The sequence below is a fragment of the Streptopelia decaocto genome (genome assembly GCF_964273445.1).
Source record: "Streptopelia decaocto genome assembly, chromosome: 3".
Lineage (NCBI taxonomy): Eukaryota > Metazoa > Chordata > Aves > Columbiformes > Columbidae > Streptopelia > Streptopelia decaocto.
This window is the reverse complement of record NC_138656.1, coordinates 99568189-99595997: the sequence shown is the minus strand read 5'-3', so window position 1 is coordinate 99595997 and position 27809 is coordinate 99568189. Positions and strand designations below refer to the sequence as shown.

General features: G+C 38.8%; 1 long non-coding RNA gene across 1 annotated transcript in view; it reads left to right on the top strand.

Annotated features, from left to right (window-relative positions):
- The first annotated feature begins 15647 nt into the window (after window positions 1–15647).
- Window positions 15648–27809, top strand: part of LOC309437901 — a 67061-nt gene continuing 54899 nt past the window's right edge. The window contains exon 1 of the long non-coding RNA XR_014183672.1: window positions 15648–15746. This is a non-coding gene — a long non-coding RNA (uncharacterized lncRNA). The remainder of the gene's footprint in view (window positions 15747–27809) is intronic.

Genomic DNA, 27809 nt, shown 5'->3' with positions numbered 1-27809 from the left:
AGAACTGCAATTTAACATGTTCATAATACTTCAATCTTCACTGTTTCATGCACTTGCAGTGTTTATTCTGATCTTTGCAAAAGAGGCCCCGTGGGACCAATACGTGATTTTTCAGAAAAGTGACAAAAGAGTCATACCAGCTTTTTACCAGATTAGTCTCTCTGATTCGGATATTTTTATTTGATTTTTATGCTTATGCCGTTAACAACAGATAATAGAATGATAAATTACTCAGATACTTGAGAAAAAAAATGGGATATATACATTATTCCTGATAAAAAAAAAGAGCAAGGTGAGTTTGTCAGGCACAGTTTTGGAAGGTGGAGGTGTGACTGTGCTGGAAACATTTTTGGTTGTTACAGGTCACTCCATTTCTTTACAAGTCATTCCTCTGAAAGTATGGATGATAATACCTTACAAGGTAGTAAAAGGCTGTCTTCTTGGACATAAAAGTGCAGGAGCTGCTCACTGTATATTTGAGAAGCACTACCGACATAAATTGATAAAAATTACATATTATGATGTCCATAAATGTTTCTGCCTATTCTGAAGAAGGGGAAATTATTCTCACAGAAGGGCAGACATTTGCATTGATTCTCTTCTGTCAATTTGCTTGGACTCTGAAAAAGTCCGGTGAAAGAGCCTCTGCATGCAAAAATCATTGAAGACACCTAGGAAACCTGGCCACTAATGCGCTCACTTTCAAATCTCTTCTTCAACCATGTTTTCCATTTCCTTAGATTTAAAACTTAAAATTATAGCAGGAGGCAAGGGCAGACTTAAAGACCTAATAAAGAATGCAGATTTTCATTAGCTTCCAAAAATTAATGTTTTGAAATTGAAAATACATGGAAGATACTGCCACTGGTGAGATTTGGTTGAAGACTATCATAAGGAAGTACTAGGAAGTGCAACTCTTTAACACATTCTGCACTTACATGTATTTTAGTTTTGAAGCACTGAGAAAACCTTCTAGCCCGAAAGGTTCCATGTGTGCCCTGCTGCATTGGGCATGAGAATGAAAGAGGAGAAATCACATCCACAAGTAGCACAGAGACCTGGAAATCAACTCAGATATTTAAAACTGCATTTCAAAAGAGTACTGCTATAATATTAATATTAATTTAATGGCACAATTTCTATTTCACCAATTTCAGTTCCAAGTTCTATTAGCAGTTAAATATCATGAGATCAACCATTGTAATTTTTTTCTTTAGCAGTGCCAGTTTTCTGAATACAATATGGACATTTTTCTCCCTGTCCTCCAAGGGTGAAATAATATATTTTTGCTTTCTAGAATTTTCACTCATGTTAAATGCTTGTAACAATTAAGTTTAACTGTATGCTTTCAAATGGGTTAGTTTGAAACTAAAAGAGGCTGCACTTGAATTTCCAGGTAGTGTGCCATTAAGAATCCAATCTGGGGTAGTCACTTGATTATGACAAGATGTGATTTCCATGGGATTGCAGGCTGGGGGGTTGCATAGCTCCTGGTCACATGGACATGGCACCTGCGCCCCTGCTCCAAGGGAATTCAGACAAAGCTGACATGCCTAAAATTTTTTCAGAGACACTGAAATCTGTGAACAGATCAAAACAGTATTGGACATTGAATAATAGAGATTCCTCCAAACAAAACACTTTACTGTTTTTTTTTTTTTAGTGTGTAAATTTAAGTGGTCTTATTCATGCAGCTGTGATGCAGCAAAACAATTGAGAACAGGATTCCTAGCTACTGTTTCTGACACAGAAGGGGACACTGTGATTACCGTGCTAGCAGCTGTTCTCTTCAAATGAAGGACACTCTTATGTAGAAGTTGTATAGAGTATGAGAAGAATGAAATCAAGATGTGCACACAAGTAAAGGGAAGTAGGGATCTACCAAACCTTCCCTAAGCATGCAAAATCTATCGATTCAGATGTCTGACTAAGTGTTCTATAGGTTGGTTTCAAAATGAGATTTGTGTGATTTTTATTTGCTTTTTAGCAAAAGGTTACAGATCCTCTCAGTCAAAACATTGGCGTATTTAATAGTAGGAAAAATCAGATGTAGGAGTACTCTGAAGTCCACTGAGTAAGCATAAATCTGAATTGAGAGTGGAAGGATTTTTATTTTCAGCAAGAAGACATTATTCATGTAGATTAATAAGAATATGTTTATATCTTCTTGTAAAATATCTTCTTGTAAAACCTGAGATCTGGTTTGGTGGAGGGGTTAATAATTTAGCATTTATATCGAGCAGATTATCTTTTGAATCGCTAAGGTATTAGCTTAAATGATTCCAAGTTTACATGGCTGTAACTAAGGCTTAGTCTGGAGACTTGATTTAACTTCCCTATGTGTTATCTTAGACTAGGTGGATTATTTGCACAAACCAGCCCCTTTCCCACCTACTCTGCTCATGGTGTTCTTCTTTCACTTGCCACTGATGTACTTACAGGGGTTAAATGTGCCTCCTCCAATACCGAAATTAGTTGCCTAGGTAGAATGTTGGACTGTTTCCCTACATGGCTATCGGAGTCTTGCTAGGCAACCTTGAGCCGGGAAAGGCTTTCACTGTTTTCAGTCTGCAGAAATAACAAGGAACAGTGTATTTTCCACCAAGCTATTTAACAATTTTTCGAAATGGTGTTATAAAAGACAGATAACCATTCATCTGTTAACCTCTTCTGTAATTCTTAGCTATAATTACAAACCTCTACAGTTGTGGTGTGCTTTTGTATTCATGACTTGAAGCAGTGCTTTTTAGTTAATTAACAAGATAGTTGATGTGATGCTGTACTTAATTTCTAGAACGGTGTATATTCCTGATTTCAGTGCCTGTGGTGGGTTGAGCTTGGCCAGCTGCCAGTCACCCACCCAGCTGCTCTCTCACTCCCCCTCCTCGGCAGGATGGGGTAGAAAATAAGGTGAAGAAGCTGTGGGATGAGATAAAGACAGGGAGGTCACTTACCAGTTGTCAGCACAGGTAAAACAGACTCAACTTTTGGAAAATCAATTTAATTTATCACCCATTAAAAATAGTTTTGAATAGTGAGAAACAAAGACAAATGAAAATAACAGCTTCCCCCAGCCTCCTCCTTCTTTCCAGGCTCAACTTCACTCCTTCATTCCCGACTCCTCTGCCTCCCCCGCCCCAGGCGGTGCAGGGGCTGGGAAATAGGGGCTGTGGTCAGTCCATAACAGCTGCTCCTTCCTCCTCACACATCTTCCCTGCCCGCATGGTCCTTCCATGGGCTGCAGTCCTTCAGGATAAACTTGCTTCTGTATGGGGTCTTCATAGGCTGCAGGGTGGATATCTGCTCCACCACGGGCTGCAGGGGAATCTCTGCTGTGGTGCGTGGACCACCTCCTCCCCCTCCATTTTCTCTCACCTTGGTGCTTGCAAAGCTGTTCTCCCCCTTGTTTTCTCCCCTTTCTTAAATACATTTTCCCCAAGACCCCACCACCTCAGCTAGGGGCTCAGCCGTGCCCTGCCGTGGGTGGTTGGAGCTGCTGGAACCATCTGTGTCCGGCACGGGGCAGCTCTCCTCACAGTCAGCCTTGCAGCCCCCAGTGCCTGAGTACCCACATCCAGTACGGCACTTTTTTGTTTAAAACAAAAAGTTCTTAATATATCTGATTATCACAGAATGGAGCAGCAATTTAAAAAGCCTTAGGTAATGCGGATGGTGTGTAGGTGATGATGTGTAGGCAAAGCAAGTGGAAGATTCAGTAATGTAGGCTTTTTTCTGCAGTGCGTCCTGCCTTTTTCTCATGGGAAGGGAAGAGTGTAGGGCAGACCAGGATGAAAATTGAAACCCTGATCTGAAATTTCAAAGTTGTCCTGAATTTCATCTGTTTAAAACCTCACTAATTTTATTCTGGTTTTTAAAAGTGTCACAGAAAATTTCCAGGTGAGAAAACAAAGTTTTTAGTGAAATATTCCAAAATATCTAAATTTTGATGAATTTCATAGTGTTTCAGTTCATGGAAATGCTCTCGTAATTATTATTCACATGTAGGGGTTTTTTGTGAAAAACCCTCAAGTTTGACAGTGCAGATCAACCATTCCCAAAACATTGCAATATGAGGAAAAATATACTTGTAGAAGCAATAAGGTTCATGCCTTTTTTTGTCCGTCTTTGATATAGTCCACACCCTGAGAGGTTGTACGGCATCCAGCATGGTAGAAATGAGGGCAAACAGGCACCAGAGCAGCCTCTGTGGCTCTGTGTGCTCTCCTTAGCCCACAAAGCGAGGGTGAGAGTCTGTCCTTAGTGCCAGAGCCGGGACCAGCCCTGGCTCATCACGGGTGACATCTTTCAGACTGAGAAGTGCCTGACCAGCGGGCAGCCAGTCTGACTGTTCTCAGAGCACTGCACAGCATCCTGTCCTCAGGAGCTTCCCTTTGAAGGGAGCACCAAGCAGCACATCTCCTTGGAGGTTTGACTGTGTGCTCAGATGCGAGTTGCTCCACAATGTGTTAATGTAGATTGTCTTCCAGATCACTTCAGCTGCAACTTGATAGCACTTCTGAGTTACAGAGAACAAAATAGTTCACGGCGCCAAAGAAGTCCCACAGCAATGGTGGAACTGTGGAGTTGCAGGTTTTTCAGATTTCCGGTCACCGTGGCACCTGTGTAAGTCCCCAGCAGCCTACATGTAGCCTCATGTAGACACATGAGAATGAACATCATGCCTATTTAAACTATAATTTCTATGAAACCAAGCCCAGAGCAAATATTTAAGAAAACTCTGTATTTTCCAAAAGGAAGAGACCAAGAAAAAATTTGATTGTGATACCTTGGGACTATCCTAATGACAATAATGTAAACAACACATGCACATGGCATAGATAGTCTGTACAGTTTGTAATGCAGTTAAACTGTCTGAATAGACTCACACAGGACATAATCTTTTTTAGCAGGCAGATAGATGTGCCTTCAAAATAGCCATCACTGTGCTGTTCACAGGGATTCGTTGTGCTGTGGCACTGAAATGCAATGTGGAGAAGTGAAATGTATTGTGCTTGTTTTCAGTTCATGCCTTTCTTTTGTAGGTGTGTTGATTTATCCCTATAGCATTCTTTTGATTATTGCTGCTAACTAGGTAATCAGCATACAAATTCTTCTAAGAAATCTCTGTGATTTTGCTGCAGAACTTTCATGCAGTTTCAGTTGGGTTGACCACTGTTCCTTAGTGCAAATTTTTATTAAATTATTTTATATACCTTTTCATGAAGGATAGCTCTATTATTTACTGCAGTGAAGAGATAATAATGAGGAACACAAGGAGGACTGCACTATAGTGCAGTGATGGCAGGAGATCAACACATTAGCTTTGCTGAGCTGTGGTCTACACTAAAGAACCTCTGCCTTGAGCAATTCAGCCTGTGGAATAGCAGCACTGATTAAGAGACAAACATTTCTTTATCTATCTGTTTATTTATTTATCTTATTCATCAGCTCTGGCTTCAGGCTTGGTCAAAAGCCTCAAATTACCACAGATTGCCTTTCGTTTATTTGACTTACTCGTATTCATTTAGCCAGAATGCTGCAAAAGAAGTAGAAAAATATGAAGAAAAGTAACTCCTGAAGGTAGACTAATAGCTTGTATACAGACAATTAAACTTACAAGGAGATACACATGGTGCAGACTTACTCTTGCCAAAGTTTCACAGGCAGGCATTTCTAGCTTCTATACAAAAGTGTTTGCACCATGCTGTGTCAATCTGTCTGCGTCTGAGGCCGACTGTCTTTTGGATGCATGCTTATTCTTTAATATCAGGAGCTTTAACCAGGCACAATTTCTGTGCAACATATTGTGCATCACTGTGCCTTGCTCAAACTGCAACTCTGGAAAATTAACATGTCCCTTTTCTGCTTTATTTTATTTTAATTAAAGAAAGTAGTAAAGTTGTTCAAAGCAGCTTGCATTCACTATACAAAATGCAAAACCCAAACAAACTCACTTAAATACGCTCACGATCAATCAGTTATATGCCAAAGTGGTAACATAACTAAAGGAATAATATTGCCCTATGGTGTCCTGGATAGATTTAGGAAGCATAATGTAAAGATGTTTATATTTACAAAATCATCCCTCGTTCTAAGTAAGATGCACTGCCTGCAAATTTTAGGAAAACACATGAGTTTGGGTTGTTTATCCAAACTCACTGTGTGAGGTCTTTGCCATTGGTCCATTGCTGAGAATATAGGGGAATATAGGGGAATATAGGGGAATATAGGGGAATATAGGGGGTCCATTGCTGAGAATATAGGGGAAAGGGACCTGGGGGTCCTGGTGGACAACAGGATGACCATGAGCCAGCACTGTGCCCTTGTGGCCAGGAAGGCCAATGGCATCCTGGGGTGTATTAGAAGGGGGGTGGTTAGTAGATCGAGAGAGGTCCTCCTTCCCCTCTACTCTGCCCTGGTGAGACCACATCTGGAATATTGTGTCCAGTTCTGGGCCCCTCAGTTCAAGAAGGACAGGGAACTGCTGGAGAGGGTCCAGCGTAGGGCAACGAAGATGATTAAGGGAGTGGAGCACCTCCCTTATGAAGAAAGGCTGAGGGAGCTGGGTCTCTTTAGTTTGGAGAAGAGGAGACTAAGGGGGGACCTTATTAATGTTTATAAATATATAAAGGGTGAGTGCCATGAGGATGGAGCCAGACTCTTCTCAGTGGCAAACAATGATAGGACAAGGGGTAATGGGATCAAGCTGGAACACAAGAGGTTCCACTTAAATTTGAGAAGAAACTTCTTCTCAGTGAGGGTGACAGAGCACTGGAACAGGCTGCCCAGGGAAGTTGTGGAGTCTCCTTCTCTGGAGACATTCAAAACCCGCCTGGACATGTTCCTGTGCGACCTCACCTAGGTGTTCCTGCTCCAGCAGGGGGATTGGACTAGATGATCTTTTGAGGTCCCTTCCAATCCCAAACATACTGTGATACTGTGATACTGTGATATGTACATATGTATATGTGTGTATGTATATGTATACATATATAGGAACAAACCGGTGTGAACCTGTTGCACACTATGGCTACCTGCCTCAGTTTTCATCTGAGCACACCTCTGAGGAAAGAACATTATCCTTATTTTAAGAATTAAACGGGGGCTCTGTAGCTTCCCTCATGTCCCTTAGAAGCCTTTGGCAAATCATGAAATTAAACCCATTATTCACCAGTCTCACAGTACAGCCATAACCACTGACCTGAATGATGGACACACTGCCATAGTCTTCAGTCTTTCGTAAAAGTTATTCACAACTTTTTCCTCATGTCTGATAACTGTGAGTGACAAAACTCTATGACAGCCAGCGTGGCCAGTGGGTTTTCTCCAGTAACTGTGCTAAAACTTTGTAAATCCTATGCTGACTCAGCCAGCCTTGGCTGCCCAGAAAATGTGAATCTCTGGAAAATTTGGGTCTGTGTGCATCTGCAGGGACGGGAGATTGGGCAGAAATCTTTGATCTCACTGTTCCTAGAGCTGAGATTAGGAAAGTTCAACTGTAATCCTTCAGCAATATGTCTAACAAAGCCCTGGGATAAACAACTGATCACTGGTGTTTGCTACATAGGCCTGAACCATTTAGGTCTGGGGATAGATTTGCCTCTTAGATGAGCTAGTGAGAGTGTATGCAATGGTGTTTTCTGGTTTGTTCAGTGTGCAAGTGATCTTCATACATGCATGTATGCATGACACATGCAGTCATTATGGGGAAGTCAATGCATGTTACTGATGTCAAAACGTGCTGAAGTTCCGTCACTGCACACGGCAGGGATGTGGTTTTGATATGACAGATCTAATATCAAAGAACATACCTATAAGTTGTGATAGAATAAAGCATTTAGTCAGTGTTTGTATAGACTCCTATAAAGTACCATACTTAGTAAAAATAAGTGTCAAGCATGCTTCATGGGTAATAAAGACTTTATTGGGTAAGCTGTAGCTAATTTTCTCCTGAGATATGTCAACACCATTCCATTTAACTTAATCTGGAATTGCAGTAATATATCATCATGGTGCACACATCAGCAACCGCATATCAGATGTTTTGGTGCACTCTTCCTTTCTGAGTGTTATTTCTTAGTGTCCTTTCAGTCTGACTTTCATCAATAAGTAGCACAACTAGCGGAAAACGTTAATCATTCCTCTTTCTCATTCCCTTGTTTGGGAAACAGCTAAGGAGTACACGAAAGGGGAAAAGAGGCTTCAGATTATTTTATCCTTTCCTCATTTTACGTCACTGTGTGTAAGTTATGAGGAGACAAAGTTGTGATGACAGTGAAGGATGTGAAGCTGGAATATTTGAGATCACACAGCTTTTTTGTCTTTTGTTTTAGTTGTAACTAAGAAGAGTTTAAGAGATTCCCTAAAGGAGCAGTCTAGCATTATGTCCTTCAGAAAAAAGTGGTTTTGTTGGTATCTCTTATTCCTTGAGTAAATGTTACTTGTGTGAGAAATGCCTTTAACATCTGTAAGACTGATTAGGTGGGCAAGAGTGGCACATATAAACAGGGGTGTAGGATGCTATCAGGGTTACAGGGCCACTGCATTAGTCCTCATAAGAGCAAATATAAATCACAAGGTTTTTTTATTTCTTATCCTCCTTAGAAAAAAATAGCAATATTAACTATTTTTCATCATCTTCTGCATCTCTTTTTTTTTTTTTTCCCTTTTGCATGTGTACCCATGAATTTTAACTTTTTCTGGAGATCCTATGCAGGCAGCAATAGAGCCTATCCATTCACATTTCTCTGAATTCACGTCTTTTAACAAATGCTAAAAAGCACACCTGGACACAAAAGAGCCATAATCACTTTTACTCCCATTTTTGTGTTTTTATCAATTTTGGCAACTGACAGGAAGAAGCCATGCTTTATTAATTAAAGGATTGCACTGGTTCTTAAATGTATATTGATGCAAGTCTGTAGAGAGCTAGAGAATCAGTCTGCATGCTCTGGCACAGCTCTAATACCTCAATATTTATTATGAAGATCAGAACTGGTAAAAAAAAAAATATGTAATACTTAGTCTCCAGTGTGTCCTCTGAATATTTTTTCTAGTATGGGTGCTCTGTACAGAACATTATGTGTTGCATGCACACCAAAAAGCCCCAAAATAACTCTTTTCACTTTAACTTAAACCTTTTCATTCCTATCTCACTCCCTGATACATCTTTTTAGAGACCTAACTCTTGTTTGCAGCTGGGAAGTCTCATAGTTTTCATCCATTTCCTTAATCGTCTTCCTGACTAAGCAGCTTTAAAGCAGCTAATTGTTGTGGAAGGGTTAGATGTGGCCACAGCATCATGCCATGCCATGCCACCAGGAAAAGGCCTGATTATTCTGAAGGACCTTTTCTCTTTTGGTGTCTGCCATGCATTATCTTAATGCAGAGAAGCTCCTAAAACCAGAGTGACCTCCAGCCAAAAGTTAACAGCAATTGTCAAATTTAGCTTGTGTGCATAGCACAAGCAGGCATGTATATACATGTATATACCCCATCTGTACCCTGGGCAATGCAGGCAGCAAGACAGTCTTTCTGCTCATTTGTGGAAGTGGAGGAGAAGTGACTTGATGCGGAAACTAAAAACTGATAATTTCCCCAGAATTTTTGTTTCAGCAGAGAAGCAGAGTTATCTCCAGCACTGGGGAGCTCCACAGATAAGGACTGTCTTTAGGAGAGGATCTAAGCATGCTGAGGTCGGTTCATCTGGCGGACTGTCCTTGAGGCTGCACTGGCCAGGTCTGGGCAGAAAATCAGGGAAGAGCAGCCCAGCTCATGAAGCTACCAGCTGACACAAGTCTCTTGGTCACATAATAAAAAAAACCCTATGCCTGTAGCTTGAGGTTGGCAGAAGGAGATGAGCCTTTTTTAATCCATCCTGTGTGTGGGTTCAACTTCTTAAAAATAGTCGCTGCAGCTGCACGCTGTGAGTCTCTGTTCATTTTGAAGTAGGAGGGATGCTGAGCAGGTTGAGAGCGTAGTGTCTTATTCAAGAAACGTCTCCCTGCTGCCTTTAATGTTCCTGGGGATGCCTTTTGCACAGGCCAAGACAGGGGCATATAGGCCAATATTCATAAGAATGCATAAGCACCCTGTCTAAAGCGAGTGTGAAAATGGTACCAAGAATTAACAGCACATTGAATGGAGCTTTCAATTATTCATTGAGAGTCTACTTATATTCCTCTTCGGCGTTATACTTAGAAGTGTAACCATGCATTTTCTACAGATTTTATGGATTAGAAAATCGTAGGATTACCCAGTCCATAACTTAATCCTGATATATGTTAAGTAACTCATCTAAAAAACAGATGCTTCCTATATGGGAAATGAATAATTAATTTTGTTTTCCTGGTTAAAAAAATCCCTTAGGTGCTTTTCTGTTTTCTGCTGAAGCTGAAATTTTTTAGTCCTCTGACAATGTCTTACACCCTCCAATATGTCTTGTTTCTATGGAGACACCAATGAACTGCAGCTTGCATTCTTCTGCATATCACAATACAAGGTTTCTTCAGAATTTTCCCAGTGCTTCACTCTATTCTCTTTTAATTAGAAATTAATCAATAGGTTCAGTAGTCTTGTCTCATAAACTGACATATACATGCGCAGACACACATGGTCCCTGTGACTGTGAGCCAGCCTATAAAGACAATGTATGCTTTCCAAGTTTTATTTTAGACAACAGCACATTTTATCTTGAGGCTTATAAGTCCCTAATTCGGAGCTCTATCAGATGGCAGGATGGGAAGATGGGTATCTTGTATGCAGTTTATGAGATGGGAGGATTTTGTGATACTTCATGATTTTTAATAATAGGAAGGATATGTGGAGTTCTGGCATAGCCTTAAACCAGATTGTTGGGATCTTTGAATTTGATTCTCTTATCTGACTTATTGTTTGGCCCCATTGTCTGCCCCCCTACATAACTGTTATGTGAAATTTCCCCCCTTATCCCTCCCACCTGAAATGGTGAATTACTGCATGATAGTTCTGTAGATCTAGTTCTCCAAGCCACATTCTTCCTCCCTTGTGTGCACAAGGCTTCCTCTCCAGGGCAGTAGAAAGTTAACACTTGTGTGGCAGAACACAACATGTTTACAAAGAGCATAAGAAAGAAACTATGTAAATGTCTTATTGTTTTTTAATTAAAAGTATACTATGCAGTAAACAATAATTTTAATTATCATGAATCAGTGAGACTGAAATAATGCCAGACTGTAAGTTGTATGCTACTGTTAGCGAGCCCTTTAAAGTCAATAACAAGCTTTATCTTCCTGCAAGGTAGTCTGAATTAGTTTTGCCCAGTTAAATTCAACAGGTAAAATAGCACCAGGTTATGCTGGTGCCCTGAGATTTTTTGTCATTAGTTCATATTATATTGAAATAAATCCAGTAACAATTCAAAATAGCATTTGAAGAGACCTCATAACCAATAAATGTTTACATAAACCACCTGGTGATGGCAACAGATTACATCTAATGCTCAGTTCAAGTAGTCACGTGCGGAGATGTATGCTGAGCAACTTTTTTCTCAATTTTCTTTGTGCTGCACAGCTGTCTGTCTCCTCCTGCTGTCTCATACATTGATTGTGGTCTCTTCTAAACAAAGAGTGTATTTTGTCTTCTTTTTTTTGTTCGACTTCTTATGGACATCTGAAATTGAATTGTAGTTCTTAAATGCTACAGCAACTAGTAATCCAATGAAAAACAAAGAGTTTTGATGATACAAGTATTTCTAGCCAATATTTGTATAAATGCCTATACATGCACACATACAGATATATGTATGTTTGCCTTTTGTTACCCTTTTTGTTGTCCAGCTGAAAAGCAAAAAATATAATTAAGCCTATTTTATATGAGATTTGAGAAAGAATGCTTAGTTTGGATTCCATGAACATTTATTGCATTGTCAGTTTATTTTAAGTATTCAGTATTTTTGTTAACAGATAGAAACAATGTTTAACCTCTAAATGGGCCAGAGCATTACTGCTTTCTCAAGGATAATAATTGTAGCTATGCAAGCTAGCACATAATGGTAAAATACATCCTTGTTTTTGACAAAAGCGAGTGGAGTTGGAACAGAGATGAACATAGCTTATTAAATGTAGCTTTTATGTAGACTGCTCTATAATTACTATGATTTTTCTTTGTATCATTATGATCATTGGCTGATGAAAACAATGAATCGTGTGCTTTCAAGAGGCCATGAACTATTCAGCCATATAAAGAGATCATATGTAGAGTAAGAGCCCTGTTTTCTTTGAGTAGTCTGTGTAAATAATACACTATAAAGGTTAAAAAAACTTAAAGGACAATGCTCCAAGGAGGACCAAGAACACTTCATTCCATGAAATTTCATACATACCCATGAACAAATATTTTGATACTCTTTTTAACTGAGACTAGTTTTTAATTTATGAAAAGAGTTCTGCTGATTTTTTGGCATGTCGGGAAGAGTCGCTGAGGTGAAAACCTCAAAATGAAATGACCTATATGTCCAAAATGTTATGAGTACAAAAAATGCCCAGTTGTCCTTTGCTATCAACTCTGACACTTCACAGATCCAAAATAGATTTGGGGACCCGGATTCAAATATTTTCCATCTTTTCTAACCCGTGAGAGATTTCCATACTTCTTGGCAGCGAAAGGAGGAAAAGTAGCAAGGGGGTGTTCTTGTGGTCTAAATGATTTGCTTTGCCTGCAGGTCTGGGAGAGGCAGCAGAGCCTGACATAGCTGCTCTGTGTCAGGAGTAGAGAACTTGAGCTTTTCAGCAAGAACTTGGCCAGTGCTGAGGTCCATTTTTTTCAGGATTACCCTTGCTTGTGAAGCTTTCCTCCTTGTGTATTTACTTATAATTACTGTTTTAGAGGCTGGAATTTTGGCATTTAAAATTTTAGCTACTAGTGTCTACTTAGTAATAACGCATAATAATTTCATTTTCTTTTGTTTAGATTTCATGAGGCAATTTAGGTACATCAAAACGATCGCTATTAATTCCAGGCTTTCAGTATGAAGAAAACATGCTTGAGAACAGTCAGTAGTTTCAAATACAAAGTTAGGGTTTAAGATTCATTGATATTCAGTGTTGTGCTTGTAGAGCTGGGAGGAAGATGGGGACGGGCACATCTGAAAACTGGGCTGGATACGCTGCCTTTTCAAGCAGCCACTCGACAGCCCCTCCTGTGAACCAAGCCAGCTTTGTATTAAAAGACATTAGTTTCGTTGCCTTGGTTACAAGTACTGCAAGACTTATCTGAAGCCTCACAGTCCTGATGGTTGTTATATACCTTCTCATTTCTAGCCTAATTTATTCTCAGTTAGTCTGTTTGCAGGTCATTAGTAACTATTAGGTAAAATCTGTCTGTTCCTTCTCTGTGTTTATCTGTTTTTGATGTTTAACAGAGAGACACCTCTCATGCCTCCCTTAGTTATCCTGGAAATGCATTTGGAACTGTTTATGTCTGTTGTACATTCACACTATGTGTGTCTATTTAAATAAATAATATTATCTTCTATTTAATCTTATATGTTTGTTATCAGGTACCCTTCTACACAGCTTTTAAGCAACTTAATTGTTTTATCAATTGCATGGGGTTAATTTAAATACCTTAAATCGGTAAGAGTAAACTGTGGTATGAAATAGTGAGTATGAAGAGGTAAATAGAAAGGAGAACTCAAGTAAATAGTTTAAAACCCATTCTGAAGCAAATCCAAACTTTCCCATAGGTTTGGTTTAAACAAAAACACATATATAAGCAGTCAGCTTTTCTATGCCAAGGTTTCTCAAACAGCTTTGTGGTAATGCAACAATTAAGCATCAGTCAATTCTACAAATAATAACTTATTGAAACCAATTAAAAGGAATGATTTTGATAAACAGGCTTTTAGGCCTTACTGCAGAAAACCTGACTGATGACACATTACTCATGTCCAATGTACTACTATAATGATTTGTCTCTGTTTCAGCCTTATTTAACAGTTTCATTAACAGTATTAAAGAAAGCAAGTGAACAGCATGTTAATGAAGTCAGCAGATGATGTAAACAGCAGGAAACAGAAAATAGAATATACTTACAGATTAGAAACATGAGCAAGAGGAGTTATCAATGTATCATATTCAGATTGAGAAAAAAGAGAAGCTGATGCATCTGGGATAAAGTAGTTCAGAACTGATTTTGTATGGCTAATACATATTAAGTATACAGAAACAGCCAAACTAAATTACAATAAAATATTTTTTTTTCTGCTTCAGAAAAGTCCAGTTTGTGATCAGTGTGATACCAAAAAGGGAAATACTGTCTTTGGGAGAATGTGTAGATAGATTGTGTAAAAGAGCAGACAAGTAATTGTTGAGCTTCACAAAAATAGGGTGGATTGCAGGAGCAATTTGCTGTTGTTCAAGCAATGGCAAATAAGTCAGTGGTTAAGTAGACTGATTTAAGAGGAAAGACTGAAATGTAATGACTGAGCAAACAAGGAATGGAGAGGAAGTCTACTATATGAATAGAATCCTAGAATAGTTTGGTTTGGAAGGGACTTTCAAAAGTCACCTAGTCCTACCCCCCTGCAATGAGCAGGGATATCTCAACTAGATCAGGTTGCTCAGAGCCCCGTCCAGCCTGGCCTTGAATGTCTCCAGGGATGGGGCATCTACCTCCTCTCTGGGCAACCTGGGCCAGTGTTTCACCACCCTCATTGTACAAAATTTCTTCCTCATGCCTATCCACATGCCTGAAACATCTGTAAGCGTTTAGAGAAAAGATGACTTATTTAGCATTACCACAAATTTGATATCATATCAGGAAAATGTTCTTTATTAGGTGAAAGCAAACTCTTACTGTATTACGTCAAGCATTAAAAAATAAAGACACAGAGGCTGTAGTCAACTAATGTAGACCTAAAATAGACTGTAGGCTGTTTCTCACTAGCATATGGAAATGCTGAGTCTCTTCAACACCCCTCAGTGTGAACGTGCATTGCAGAGGCCCTAAATTGTTAGATCTGACCTTTTTTTTTTTTTTCTTTCCCCTCCCTTTCCCCAACAATGTCCAAATTATAGGATAGGAGACTTCCCAAGTACTCCATTCAGCAAGCACAATCCCACACAAACTCTAAAATATTTCCCCTTCCCCGCTGTGGTGACATGCTCGCTGCAGGCAGACTGACAACTACCTCCTCCAGTTAGAACATATAATCATCAATACCCTTCTGAGCTCATTGAAAATGAGCCTCAGCTCATACATTGTCAAATCCCACTTGGTGAGTCTTGTTCCTGTTCCAGCTGGAGATGGGCCCACGCTGGAATTTGGGAATCTAGGTTTCACATTCCAAAATTGAACAAAGAGACTCGGACTCATTTCTAGCCTTCGTCTCCTAAACTGCAGTCATGTCTGTAAGTAAAATGCTGAAACACTAGTTGTCTGGGAAGAATAAATGAGTGATGATTTTAAGAGAGATGCTGTGGCTACTCGGTGCAGTAGCTTCCAGCTTTTTGGTGCTGTTCCCAGAAATGCTTCAACCATGGTGAGGAGCTCAATTCTCTAATTAAAAAAAAAAATTGTATCAAATATTTTTCAGCTTTACACTCTCAAATTAAAGCTTAAAAACCTCCAAGGAAGGAAAGGAGGCCAGATTGGAGGGGGAGGAGGTGAGAGGAAGGAAGCGGGTGGAGAAAACCACTATATTCCCAAGATGCAAGGAAAGTTGAAAAGTAGAAGAAAAAATATATTAAATCAGTGTAAACTAAGAGGTAAGTTTAAGGCATTTTTTTTTTACATTGAATGTATGTTTTGTTGGGGTATATTTAGCAGTAAAGTTCTGTGTTCTTTGAAAACATTTAAAACACATTAAAGTGAGGTAATAATTGCTTTTATTTTTCAGTTTCTTCTGCTATAAACTTGATCTGTATTTTTATTAAAACCTATCAAAGGATGTGTTGTGATGGGATTTTACTACTTTTCTGCTGTTGCTGGTTAAAACTGTCTATTACCTCACCGATGACCTACATGAAGTTAAGCAACATCCCATGGCAGCAGGCAGGGTATTTTGTGGTAGAGCTCAGCTGTGCAAGTTAATTGTTTGTGGAGATTAAATGGGTATCATGCTTGTAGTTACCTACCTCACTGTAATTCAGTAGAGTATTGGTGTAGCTTAGGAAAAGAGCCTCTGAAGTAATAGATTTTGGTATAGTTAGGAAGATGGTTGGCTTGTGTTCTTGAGGTCAGAGCAGTGCCTTACATTGTTTATTAGTGTTGTTGCTGTTATTGCTACTTGGTGTGCTGCCTATACGGGGCTTGTGTAAGTTAAGTTTTGATCAGAGACCACATGCCAGCAGCTGAATTGTAAAGTCTGGTGCACTTGAAAGCTCATTTATTACTGGGATGTTTGTTGCTCTACTGCCAGGAGCCTGCCAGAGATGCAACAGAATAAAAATATTGCTGATTAATGTGACTGTGCTTGTGTTGTAAGACCATGCGATACTAAAGACTTGTCACAGATGAGTTTAGAAAGGAAGGGAACAGAAATCTGGAAAAAGTAGAGGCATGTGTAAGGAGGTTCTGCATGGCCATATCAGCTGGGCAGAGCGGAGAGGCAGAGATGCTCCTGCAGCCTGCAGTACTTACTACATATATAGAACAGGTTATTTGCGGCATTTTTGTCTTTGAAGGCTGGGAACAGGGCAGGGCAAATGTGTGACAGCTGCCGTAATGGGAGAGACCAGAGTTCTCAGTAGCTGGTGGTGAAGAACAGCAATGCAGGAGAGAGGACTTGTAGGGGGTGCTGCCGCCTTCCTCTCTGATCCTTATCCCGCTTCTGCTGTGGCTGGTCCTCTCAGACTGGAGATCGCACTGTGGTTAAAAGCTTCCGATGTCTCAACTGTTCATGAATTTATCCAATCTTGTTTTTTTAACTTGTTTAAATTATTGATTTCAAAAAACATGTTATGGAAATGGGTTCTATAAATTAATTACATTGTCTTTGTTTTAAGCCTCCTGTCTGAGGATTTTAAGGATTGCCTCAAGTGTTTTTACTGTGAATAGTATACCTCACAGAGACGCTTGTCATTGCCACCTTAAGCTGTCTAATTATAAGCTGTAAAGTTGTGGTCTGCTTAGATTTCCTCTATTCCATATGTCTGGTCATCCTTGTCCCTCTCTGTAGATTTTCTAGCTGTTCTGTGTTTCTTCAGCGATTCAGATGAAACTGTTAGTGGTTTGCTGCTTTATGAAGACACATGTCTAATGACGATCTCCCCTTGCTCGCTCTCACCATTTAGCCATTCTTAACTTTCCTAAACATTTTTTTTTCAGAGATGAACAGAATGCTTAAATATTTCTACAGATAGCAGTTACATAAATATATGCATGGCAGCTGTGCACTTCAAGATGAATATATTATGGATGAAGAGCTTGAATTCCACAGTATTTGTACTATTTTTATTCAGGCACATCCTGAGAATTTAGCATCAAATGGCCTAATTCTGCTTCAACTGGCTCTAAAGCCACTGAATTAAACCGGAAAATCCTACCAGATTCCATAGGACCAGGACTAGTCCTGCCTGCTGGAGAACAGAGCTGGGCACCACTTGCAGAAATGTTCCGAATTGTGCATGAAGCTAGATGTGAAGTAGCACAATCATTATCTTTGGTAGAAGAGGAGACTTGGGAGAGAGGTAACCAGAATTGTGTAGAGGATGTGACTGTAGGATTGAAGAGAGCTAGAAGATGGTGATGGCTGAGCACTAAGAGCCGTGAGGAGAAGGCAGGGAGAGCTGGCTGGCAGCCGAAGGGTGAGGGGAGTGAGAAGGGAGCCAGGCCGGCAGCAGCTGCAGTTGCGGACCCTCAAAGGCTGCGGGGCTGCTGCTGCGTTATTCAGATACGCTGATGTCAGAATTTTTTCCGACATCCAGAAGGCCTTGGACACCTATGAAGTTGAATGGGAATTTGACATCCCAAAGCACCTGTGCAATTTTCAGCCTTGAGGTGACTCAACAGTAATAAGGGGCAAGGTAGAAATTACGTGTAAGGACAAACTAGATAGATGATGCCTCTAGCAGTCTTTATTTTGTTCTGTATAGATTAATGGAAAGCATTTTCCTCAGACATTTGGAAACCATGACCTATATTTTAAACAGTCTTAAATAAATAATTAATATGGCTATTTAATCACAACTCCATCACCAGACAAAATTATCCAGCCAAGGAATTAATCATAATGATATTCCTCCTAGTACTCGGCATGTGTTCTTGTCCTTTCCCTTCTGCAGAAGTTTTGAACAGTTAGGGATCCCTTTTAAGTCGATACAGTTTAGTATGGGACTAGAAGCAAAAAAAAAGAAAAAAAGTTTAAAAGAGATGCTATATAAGAAATATAGAAAATTACCTGGTTTAGGCATTTCCTTAAAATCAGATGCTTTTACTCATTACTAATGCAACAGAATAGGAGCACGATCCAGATTGCTGAAAACTCCACATGTGAAAACGAACCATTTACTTGGAAACTAGCAGCAACCCATACAGGCTGGGGTGTTGGTGTTAATGTATCATTAACCGGGTATGTTGCGTCAGCTTCACAACAGATGTGAGACGTACAGTGCCATGAAGAAATTCAGGCTGGCGTTAAAGCCATGCAAGGCAGCACTTCAGGAAGAAAGGCTGCCTCTTATGCTGCTGCTTTGAGGACAGAGTGAATCTAGGCAACTAACAGCAAACTGGAGTAACAAACAACAAATGCACTCCTCTATCCTGTGTCACTGTGAGCCTTGCTATAACTTCTGACTGCCCTCTCTAGAGAGGCAAAACCTCTCTGACTTACATGGGGCAAGTCTTAGTAATGCTTCAACTCTTCCTTCACCCAGCTGTAGCTGGATCAGATTGAAAGAGAGTAAAACGTTGTCAGCAATTTAAGGACCCTTGGATATGAGTTTTGCCAACAGTTCTGCTGGTAACTGGAAATACTAAAGGCTTTCTCACTGCATTATTTCTATTTTTGCCAAATTCCCTTCTCTCAGGTCATGCCAGCAGTGCACCTTCTCCCTCTTACTATGTGTGACCTGTCCCTATCATTAGGCATTCCTAGATGCCTAATTTTCTCACTTTCCATGGGGTCAGTATTCTTCAATGGTCACTAGGGTTAGAAAATAAATAAATGTGCAGAATGGTGGAGAGAAGTACTGAAAGCAAATTCTTTTCCTTTTAGACAGTGACCCAGACTGGCAAAGGATGGCTGCAGTATTTGCTCCCCACCTCTGCCATGCAGGAGGCATAGCGGATAACACTTCACCTAAGGTGGAAAGGTTTAAATGCTGCGTAGATTGGAGAAAGCAATGCATCATTTCTTGCTATCTTTTTCCTTGAGGTGCTCCAGCCAAAAAAACCAAACCAAAACAAAACAGAAAGATCATCTCCTCCATAATAATTTATATCCCAGTGGGGAATGCCCCCCTCTCCTGGGGCAGCCCTTCCCCTTGCCCCAGCAGTGCCTCTCTGGGCACGGACACTGTCTGAGTGCGGCTCTGTGGTCCCAGCAGCTGTTAGAAACCCACAGTGTTCCCAATGTGAACTTAATCCCCTTGCTTTTCATCACTGATATGAACACACGCAGAAATAAAAGCAGGTCCCTTTAGCCTGTTCATTTTCATGTCTGAAGACATAATTTAAATACTACTGTTTAACAAAGTGTATTAGAAGTGTACAGTCTTCACGGGATTTTTTTTCTCGTCCTTGCACATTCAGAGGCATCGTCCAATGCAGATCTCACACATGGCTCCTTGTCTGGCAGTGCTCCGGCACGTGTTCCACTGCTGGGTCTGCTTTGCTTCCCGGCTATGGGACTGTTTCTTTTTACTTATAAACGTGCAGAGTTAGAGTAGAAGAGGAAGCAGGAAATACTGAGAAGTGCTTATTCCCTCTTAGAGGGCTACTAATAATTTTTATTTTTACAGAATAAATGTTTCCAAAGTCAAGGAAGAAGATTTAGCACAAAATTTGAGACAAGCTTCACCAAATTTCTCAGCAGATGAAATAACAAGTGTTTTAAATAGTAGCTTTCATGTATCCAAGAGGAGTTAAATGTTTAGATATACACTGACTTCCAGATTTTTGGAAAATGTACTCTTATTTTTTTTGTGGTTTGGACACGCTAGTTGACCTATCATTATGAAATGACTAGTGACAAATATCTATCCTGACTTTTATGGTCATTCAAGATGTGTGTCTTCCTCACATCCAGTGCTCTCGTGAGCTCTCATGAGCTATTCATGGGCAGAAAAGCAGCTGGCACTGTAAGCTGAACTCATGGGCAAGGAAAGGATGGATCTGAAAAAAATTCTGCTTCTTAATTCTCTTATGACATCTTTGCTTGGATAGAAGAAGGATGCATGGATACAAGAAAGAACCTGCTCTTGGTTTGAATCAGTGAAGCAATATTGAGTGTCTGCAATGAGGAAGGACTTGACTTTTGGGGTAGTTTCCTTCCCCTTCACTGTAGCTAAGCATGCTTAGGTAGGCCAGAAGAAACTGCGAACTGCTTCTGCAAACATAAACCACGCAGTGAAGCTGGAGAAAAATAGTTTGATGGAAAATCAGCTTATGCACTATTATTTTAGGCTTCTATAAATGGAATAATAAAGCAGTACTGAAATACCTTTCTGACCATGCAGTGACCTCTAAACTCCATGTACAAAACTGGGTTATTTCAAACACTGGCCAATTACCTCAGTCCAGATTGGCATTCAGTAAGAGAAGGCTTAGCCAAGAAAAGGAGGTGGACTGAATCTTCAGTTAATAACCATCTTTGAAACAAAGTAGGTAGTGGATATAAGCTTGCTATATTATTACCATCTTTATTTAGAGAAATCACCTAGACTGGAAAAGGTTTTTTCCATGCCAGTATTTGTCCCAGAAATCTGCTTTGCAAATGCAAGATTAGCACCAATTTTGGCATAAAGTCTACGGCTATCAGGGAAGCAATACTATACTGACCTCCAGTGTCAAAGGCGTCTTTGAGCTCCTCTCTGTTCAGTTCTCTTCTGGGAACACAATCAAGATTTGAGCTTTTGTTCTGGGAGTGCCTGTCCAGTGGATGTTTTAAAGTGGAATTATTTCATGGAATCACAGAAACAGTTGTGTTTGGAAGACATCCCTGGAGAGGGTCCTGAGTGGGTTGCCCATGACAATGTCCATGTCAGTTGGCTTTTGTGTATCTCCAAGGATGGGAATTCCACCTCTCTGGACAACATACTCCAGTGTTTCACCAGCCTCACAGTGATATATTTTTTTCTAATTTTTAAGTGCAATTTCCTGTATTTCAATTTGTGCCAATTGCCACTTGTCCTGTCACTTGATATGCCTGAGAAGAGCACAACAGAGGGGCAGTTATTAATTTGTAAACTGCAGAAAACCATATTACTTATGAAACAAACAGAGGAACATATAAGAAATAAAATTATCATAATTGTCATTATTCTTCAAACCTGGATCAATAGTCTCTAGAACAAACAAGCAAACAAAAACAACAAACAACAAACAACAAACAACAAACAACGGAGCAGACTGGAATTATTAGAAAGTATGTATGAGGAAAAATCTGAAGTTGGTGATTTGCTTAACTCTCTGTGCCATTGCAAAGAGATGTCAAATAAATCCTGCCGTTTCAAAGTGCTCTCTGAAGAAGTTCAATGGATCCAGGTCACTTGATTGAATTCAGTGCCATTCTAAACCAACTAACTCGCATGACTGAAAATCAGGTAGTGTGTAATTTTGGACAGCAGCAGTCTTACTCCTTTGTTTCAGGGTAATTTGGGAGCTGGATTGTCCCAGTAGCTTTGTTAGAATGGTAGCAATTGCCTTTATCACCATGCTTTGGTCACTAATATATCTTACAGCAAGAGGGTTAAGTGCTTATTCCATCTTAGAAGTAAGTATGGAAGATGAAGTTCTAGGGCAGAAGCCTTCAGATGTGGCTCAGTACCCAGGAGGTTATCCCCATCATGATCCACACTGATACTTAGAGCAAAGCATAAAGGCAACCACAGTACATTATTTACACGGTATTAATGCCTATAAATGAGTGAAGATTTTAACTGTCCTCTGGTGCCCATGCATAATACATGTTTTACTGGGGAAGTCTATTCAGAATCACTTTTATTATCCTCGACAGTAACCTCTTTCTCCATCATCTGTTATGAAAAGCGAAGAGTTTTTGTTGGTGTAATTCACAAGCTTAGGTCATTCTACAGGGCTATATATAGTGCGAGGGATAAACATCCAGCATGGTTTCTTTCATTGCTGTGAGCATTTTAGCAGCTGCCGGTGTTTTCATCAGAGTAGTGCTGAATAACGCTTCACATTTGTGGATGGCTTGCAGCCATTATACCATAACCCAGTGATCTGTGACTATAAAAGTGTGTCTATATAAGTGGGTATGATTGCTGTCTGTAAGGACCTCCTTTGTTCAATAGATTAATAATTTCTTATTATTTGAAGAAGAATTTAAGATAAACCCATGCTCACACAATGGGGTGTAGGTAGACAATAGCCAATATTTATTCCAAGTAACTTCCAGAGTTTTGCTTAAGGTGGCAAAGATAATAGCTAGTTTCTGTTGTCGAGCTTTAGTGCCTGTGCAAGAGGTTTACCTCTGAATTTCTGCAGTGGCTGTAGAGGGAGAGAATACTTCCAGCTTCCATCTTATGGAAATGCTCAAGGTTAGAAAGAACCAAAATACTGTAAGAATCCAAAATCCTATAAGGAACCAAAATTCTTGATAATGTCATTAGCAGAAATGCTCATATCACTCTATGAAACTTTCTGAATGGAGAGATGGGGTTAAGTTGTGCAATTTTAACCATAAAAAAACCTGTTCATGTAGTTGTAATTCCACTGAATGTTAGCAATGTCCTGATCTCAGATGTAAGGAAAGTCAGGATTCTGCTCTGTTTAACAGCAATCTAGGGTGGCAAAGGTGTGTAAGGCTATTGGGCAGAAAACTCTGGAAACTAAAATTGTTTAAGGCTTTAAGATTTGTTTGTCATTGAAATACGACTACTACCACAAATGATAACGTTTGTTTTTTCTCTAATAGTTATTAATATTTTATAAAACAAGTAAGGGAAGACGAGGCACCCTCTTCCTCTCTACAAGTGTTGTTTTAACTTGATTTTTAGGGATAGGAGTCTTCTCTGATCTTGAATTTATGTCTTTCACTGCACAAGTTATGCTCTATAATTGTGTTCATCCTGTTTTCCTGAATATAATTTTTCTGTCACTGTGCTACTGCCTGTGAGTATAATAGAAGTGCTTTTCGTGTGCATATTTGTTTGACTGATAAATTATTTGGATAATATAAATGAGATCATAAGGAATTTTTTGGGTATTTTTATGTAGTTGTGTTTGCAGGTGTACATGTATTAATGTCACATGTATTCTGACTCATTCACCTTCATTCTGAAAAGCTCGTTTCCTGACATAAATCTATATTGATATATATCAATGCTTTTAAATAGCAGCAAAATGTATTTTGAGCTGTTTTACAAAGCCAAGTATCTAAAATAATTGGATTAGATCAAATTACCAGAAATGAATTCTATGAATACATCTGCTAAAATATAACTTTGAATTGCATGTCTTTGTATTGGAACACAGTTTTTGTGAGTCTTTCTGACATATGGAATTGCCGAGCTAGAGTTTATGATGGCTACATCCTATAAGCTATTGCATACTCATATGGAAGCATGGACTCCAACTATGAATGCAATTAAATACAAAAGGCCTGGAAGTTAAATGTTCTCTTCTCAAAATAAGTGCTAAACCCCACGCTGAAGACCCAAGGGCTTGATGGCAAGGATTGGCATATCATAATAAGGCTCATTTCTGTAGACCGTAATTTCTCTTGTTCATTCTGGAGTAACTTGCATCTTACCAAAACTTTAGAACTTGGTTAAAGTAGGTGGTTTAAGAGGTTTAACTAAAAAAATAAGACCCTATTCCTTTCCTGATTTTCTGAAGACTACATGATTTTTTAGTTATGCTTGTCACAAATAGAAAGGTCTTTTTAACTTGTTATAACTATGTTTTAAGTCTGTAATAGTAACAAACATTTTGCTTTTTCCCCCCCCATCCATTATAATATTTTTTTTTTTCCTGAGCTGCAAAGCTAACATTCTCTCAGGTGAATGTGTCCCACCACTTCATTTATAGATGGACTTTGGCTAGATAAAAGTGTCTGTGGAAACAGAAGAAGGCCTCATTCTAGCCATAGAAGAAAAAAAGAGTAGGAACTATCTGTGTTAGTGGGCAGCTTGAACATGTTTGTGGTTTGGTGTTTGTTTGTTTTGTGTGGGGGTTTTGGTTTTTTGTTTGTTTCCCACTGTTTTTAGCATATTTTTCTAAATGTGAGAGCCCCAAAATAGCCATGTGACAGAAATTTGAAAGAACAGCGTAACATGTCAAAGCTGGCAAAACTGTATGAAGTATACATTTAAACAAAGATACAATGAAGAGTTCATTGTTTCATGCTCTCTCAACAGTTTAGGCATGTCCTTGCTGGTCTACTCTTCAGTATTTTTTCTCTAAATGGGTGCAAAAATTGCAGTAGAAGACCACTGGAACATGCTGGTTAGTAAGCAACTTTTAATCCTGACATTCCTCATCTTTCCTTCCAATCTTACCAGTATTTGACTAGAATACCAAATAAAGAAGATGTCTATTGCAGACATAATCCAAGTAGATCCAAAAGAGATTGCAAGCGTGTAGTAGTGGGCTGATTAATAAGATCAGTAGACAAAATAAGGACTTAGGTTCAATGCTTCCAGATTTCTTGTAAAAATATAGACATATGGAAAGTAGGCAAAAGAATTCAGATTTCAAAGATGTATTACTGCATATGCTGCATAAGCATGGATGCTACTGGGAAAACAATTGCTTCGGCATCATGGGTTCAGTCAGTCAATGGTATTCAAGACAGTAAATCAGTGGAGTCTGTCATTATTGAGAGCTCATTATGGAACAATTTCAGAGGGTAGATATAAAAACTTGTCATGAGTTTCAATGAAGAATAACTATTAACTTTTCAGTATTCATGAAAAGCTCAACGGCTATGTTTAGGTTTTCTGATGTTTATGAATAAATGACATTTTTATTAGCTATCATTTCTAAACAGCAGTGTAACAATTCAAGCAATAATTACAAAATGTCGATGACACTGCCTGAATACTGAACTGACCCTGCATACATTTGCTCTGAAAAAACGATAGACTCATCAGTCTTGAAGGCAAGTGTATGCTGAGAATATGAAGATATGAGCTGACCAGTGGCGAAGCCTCAGAGATTAGGGGGACTTGATTTCATGGGAGATAGACCAGTAGTGAATCTCATCATTCACAGCTCAGAGAACACCTAAACCAACCAATCTATCTCACCGCACTGCAGGAGTTATCACCCTGGTATGTTTTCATGATGCTTTATATAGTTTATGCAAAGGCATTTAAAGCCTTCTGTAATTTTATATAGAGATTATACATTTCACTGCCAAGTACGGCTTCTTAATAATATTAAAGATTCGTAGATCTTCTTATCCAAAAAGGGGCAAGGAAACAAAGAAAGAGCTAATAAAAAATATCAGTAGACAAGTGACCTCTTACCTCCAATTAAAAAAAGATGGAGGTATAATTTCACTGTTACACCTCCATACACATTATTTTTCTCTGAAGTACTGGTATGAAGTTCAAAAGATTGATTCATTTTAATCATAGTTGTCCAGGAAAGGATGCCTTTTGTGATTAAAATTTTGGCAAATACGTACCTGTATCTTTCAATGCAGCAGAATATCATTGTACTCACCTACATGGGTTGGAGCTGGTTTGTTCTCATGCATCCAGTGTGGCGTCTCTGCTACTAATGCTACTAATAGTTTTATGTTCGTCTTATGGTTTATAGTTACAAAGATGAAAATTTTTATGTATTAATGGCAATATGCACTTTCCAGTTCTCTAGATTTGTTCTATTCTGTGTCAGGTTTCTTTACAACAACCAATTATCTTTGACATGTAGCCTTATCAAATGCTTCTTGAAAAATGCATACTGGCCACATCACACTCTTATCTATCACAGCAGCATTATCTTCAGAGTTCTATCAACTTGGTTATGCAAGACATTCCTATTATACATTCATATTGGCTGGAATAAAGCATTGCTTAGTGCTCCCTTGCCAGTTGCAACAAAATTGTTTTCAATATGTATTAGAAAATGTTAAGCTAGCTGGTGATTATATATTTTACTCTGTCTCATGACTTATTTGAACAATGGTAGTATCAACTTTTAGTTTTCCAGGAGCTGGTTCCGCCATCACAGAATATTGACTGTGAAAGCTCAGTAAATGCTTTGCTAATTGGAAAGCATTAGTAAGCAAATCACAGTCATGTACTATAATGACAGAAACACAGAAGGAAAACAGCAAATTTCAGAGACTACAAGAGACGAGTCTAAAATAAAGAAGAAAATTGCAAATGCTAATGATCAGAAAACTACAAAAATGCTAAATAAAATTAACTTTATGATGTTCTAAATATCGCACCTTCAAAAACAAGGAGACTTGGGGAACTTAAAAAAATACTGCTTTTTTGTTTGTTTTTTTCTTCTCAAATGGGAGGGTTGTGTTTGTTATATATATATATATATTTTTTTTTTTTTTTTGCCATAGGCATAACTGCAGTTTAATACTTGAATTGCATTTATTAGTAGATAATCAACTTAAGTACTTGCTTTGGAATGAAATGCAATATACATACATGAAGTTAGATACATTAACTGTTTATTAATGGTGCATCATCAAGGCTATTACCAGACTAACAAATTAATAATAGTAGATTATAGACTGTAAGAAAAAATAAGGCAAAATGGGAAGTGGAAAGAGTGAAAAGATAGGAATAGTCTTTCATATTTATGTGAAGGCAGTTTACGACCAATATGGGCGTTGTATGGCAGAGTGAAAAGGGGTAAATGGTAGAGATATCCTGTACAGCTTGGAAACAGAAACAAACTTGCATTTATGGTCATCTTAAAGGAAAGAAAATTGTAAGAAAAAAATAGCTATCTTCTTAGGAGATAAAATAGAATATTATTCTAAAGACCTCCAAACCAATCATGTCTGTAGAGATGGATTATTTTTTTCTAAATATTGGAGAAATGTTTAGGTTCCTAATGGCAACTGGATCTATCATGATATGTATGAATTTTAAGTCAAAGAAAAGTAAGAAAGACTTTAGAAGGCTGTAAATCACCCACACTGTGAAGCACTGGGAAATAATCCATCGATTATGTTGTGGGAGCACAGTTAGATACTAGAAGCTTAATTAATATTTTGGTGACAAGTGGATATTGTTGTCTTGCAGAACTTTCTCAGTAGACAAATAACCAGTTTGTCTACTAAGCTGAGAACAAAATCATTATCCGTAAGCTGAGTCCTGTAACTTCAGCAAATTATAGATCTTTTTTCCTTCCCACTTAAATCAATGAGAATTCTGCTGAAGTACAGTTAGTGTTGTGCACAGAAACAAGTTATACTTAGATTATGTAGGAAGCACAATTAATACAAATCTAAATTAGCTACAATCCCAGTTACTTGTTACTTTAGAACTGTAGACTTATTCTAACATTATTTAAAACATAAGCAATGTTTCCAGCTGAAGGGCTCACTAAAATATTGCAACATGACTCTGTCTTATCTTTTTTTCTTGATGAAAGAGCATATGTGTTGGTCTCTTTTCCCAGGTAACAACTGATAGGACAAGAGGAAATGGCCTCAAGTTGTGCCA